General features: G+C 52.5%; 1 protein-coding gene across 1 annotated transcript in view; it reads left to right on the plus strand.

Moving 5' to 3' along the window:
* The first annotated feature begins 1981 nt into the window (after positions 1 to 1981).
* SPIN1 (spindlin 1) overlaps positions 1982 to 2782 on the plus strand; it is a 58670-nt gene continuing 57869 nt past the window's right edge. Inside the window, exon 1 of the mRNA XM_042449234.1 lies at positions 1982 to 2314. The gene's annotated coding sequence lies outside the window, so the exon portion shown is untranslated. The remainder of the gene's footprint in view (positions 2315 to 2782) is intronic.

Raw genomic sequence — 2782 nt, forward strand, 5'->3', positions numbered from 1 at the left:
CGAAATAAATTTGGTAACCCGAAAAAAACATCGTATCCCGGAACAGTTTTTTCCAATCTAACTTTTTCGTATCCCGGAAATTTCGTAACGCGATCAATTCGTATCCCGGGGTACCACTGTAAAAAAATCTGTGGCTATGAAGGGCTGACTGTACTTTCTGCAGGGTTGCATTCCCTTGGAGGAGAGCCAGCTTGGTATAGTGGTTTGAACACAGGACTACAACTCTTGGGAAGAGAATTTAAATCTCCATTTGGCCATGGAAACCCACATTGGGCAAGTCACACTCTCTCAGCTTCAGAGGAAGGCAAAGGGCAAACCCCCTCTGTCTGGCCCTGCCCACCAACCAGAAAACAAGGTCTAGATGCAGGGAGATTCTCTTTTCCTTGCCTTTAAGAGCACCTATCTCCAACTGCTGTTTGCTCTGAGAAGGTATAAGAAAAGAAACTGTCTGTTCCCATCTACTGCTGGAGGACTAACAGCTGCTCTGAATTGTGTTTGGTTAAGTATCATTTGGCACCCCATTCACTATAAAGACCATTTAGGATGATAGTAACAATGTTTTTACATAAGGGGCTTTATGTAATCGATACACCTGGTCAATCTCTCTATGGTACCTGCCTTTGCTGCCATGAACAGTTGAGCTTTGTTATTTTCAGGATTTTTGTGTGTGCTTATTTTTCATTTCCTCTATGAATGTGATGGTAAACATCAAAATAATATACATAAATCAATGCATGAATGTCGATGTGCACATACAGAGCACATGCTATGACTGCAGAATCACTTTTCAGTCACATTTCATTTTCTAACACCAAAGGTGCTTTCCGTCCCTGATGAAAATGCGTAACACAATGGAAAGGGGTCCTTCACATAATCTGTGCAAGCCATACAATAAACTGGAAATGAGATCCTGTTTTCCTATACAAAATGCAGGGGACACCTTACACCTAAACAGAGTCTGGATGGCCATCTGTCAGGAGTGCTTTGATGGTGTATTCCTGCATGGCTGAAGGAGGTAGGCCTGGATGGCCCTTGGGGTCTCTTCCAACTCTGTGATTACATGAGCTCTTGGGATACACACACCTAAAGCAGAAATAATCCAGTTTAACACCACTTTGTCATGGCTCCATGCTATGAAATTCTGGGATTTGTCATTTGTTGTGGCACTAGAGCTCTCTGACAGAGAAAGCTAAATCTCTCAAAAAACTACAAATCCCAGAATTCCATACCATTGAACCCATCCATGGTTGTTAAAAGTAGTGTCAACATGGTTTATTTCTGCAGTGCAAATGCAGACTTAGTCTTTGACTAACATAGGTTTTCTTCACTCCATGAAAATGAAGATTTAAGGACACAGCCAGACTGCAGAAATAAAACAGTTTGATACCACTTCAATGGTCATGGCACTATCTTGTGGAATCCTGAGATTTGTAGTTTGTGGAGGTATGCATGTGCACTGCAGAAATAATCCAGGCTGCCGTTTTAATTGCCATGGCACAATGCTAGGGAATCCTGGGAACTGTAGTTTATTGTGGCACCAGAGCTTTCTCTGACAGAGAAGGCTCAATGTCTCACAAAACTACAGTTCCCAGAATTCCCTAGCCTTAAGCCAGGACAGTCCAAGCGGTCTCAAACTGGATTACTCCGGCAGTATAAGATAAGCCAATGTGTAGCCTATCCCTTGCATTCAGGGGGCCCAGAGGCCCGCTTCTTTCCCTCTCCTCCTGTGAGAAACCCGCACTAAGCTTGTTCACACACGGAGCTTTCCCTCCCATCCTCCCTTTGGAGCCAGGGCTCATCTCCTCAGACAAAACTGAGGAGGAGTCCTTGTTATTTTGGGAGGAGGGCTGTGAGGGTGAGGGAGTCTGCGCATGCGCTCTTGAGAGCGCGGCTCGCGGCGGCTCGAGGCCCAGTCTCTCTCTCTCTGTGTCCTGTCGCAGTTCGAGAACGCCAGTGCGCCTGCGCGCAGCGCAAGCGGAGGGAGGCGGGGCCGCGTGTTTGGAGCGGCTCACTATTTGGCAGGAAGGCGCGGAGGCCTCCGTTTGCTGGCGAGGCTGAGGGGCGGCTCTCAATGTGGCAGCGGAGAGGAGGAGGAGGAGGAAAAGGAGAAGAAGGGGGCCGAGGGAGACGAGGGGAGCCGCAGCCTCCGAGGATCTGAGCGGCCTGGACGGGAGAGCAGCGGCGGCGGCGGCGGCGGAGGAGCCTCTGCAGCGCTGGCACCCCCGCCGCCGACGCCGCCACCAGCCCCCCGCCCGGCAGGAGGAGGAGGAGGCGGGGGAGAAGGAGAAGGAGCCGACGGTGCCACGGAGCCCAGGTGAGGCCTTGGCCGCCCGCGGGGAGAGGGAAAAGGCGCCGACGCCTCTGCCGCGTCAGTACCGTCCGCCGCCGGAGGGGGGCGCTGTGGGGAAGGCGCCGACGCCGCTCCCTCTCTCCCTCCCTCCCTCCCTCCCTCCCTCCCTCGGGGCTGAGAGTGCGCTCCCGCCTCAGACGCCGCCGCTCCGCCCCCTCCTCCTCCTCCTCCTCAGAACCCCCCCCCGGAAGCTGTTGCCAAGAAGGAGAAGGGAGAGGAGGCAGAGGGAGGGAACCAACCCCCTCCCCTCCGCCTTATGTGCCCCATTCATGTTCCCTCACACTCCCCTCCAGGGCCTCTCTCTGCCACATCTTCTCCATCTCCCCCTCAGGTCTCCTCCCTTCTCGCCCTCCAATGTCCCCTCAAAGCCCTTCCCCATCTCCCCTCCCTGGGCCTCCCTTTCATCTCCCTCCAACCTTTTCCCTCCTCTCC

The sequence above is a fragment of the Sceloporus undulatus genome, chromosome 2 (genome assembly GCF_019175285.1).
Source record: "Sceloporus undulatus isolate JIND9_A2432 ecotype Alabama chromosome 2, SceUnd_v1.1, whole genome shotgun sequence".
Lineage (NCBI taxonomy): Eukaryota > Metazoa > Chordata > Lepidosauria > Squamata > Phrynosomatidae > Sceloporus > Sceloporus undulatus.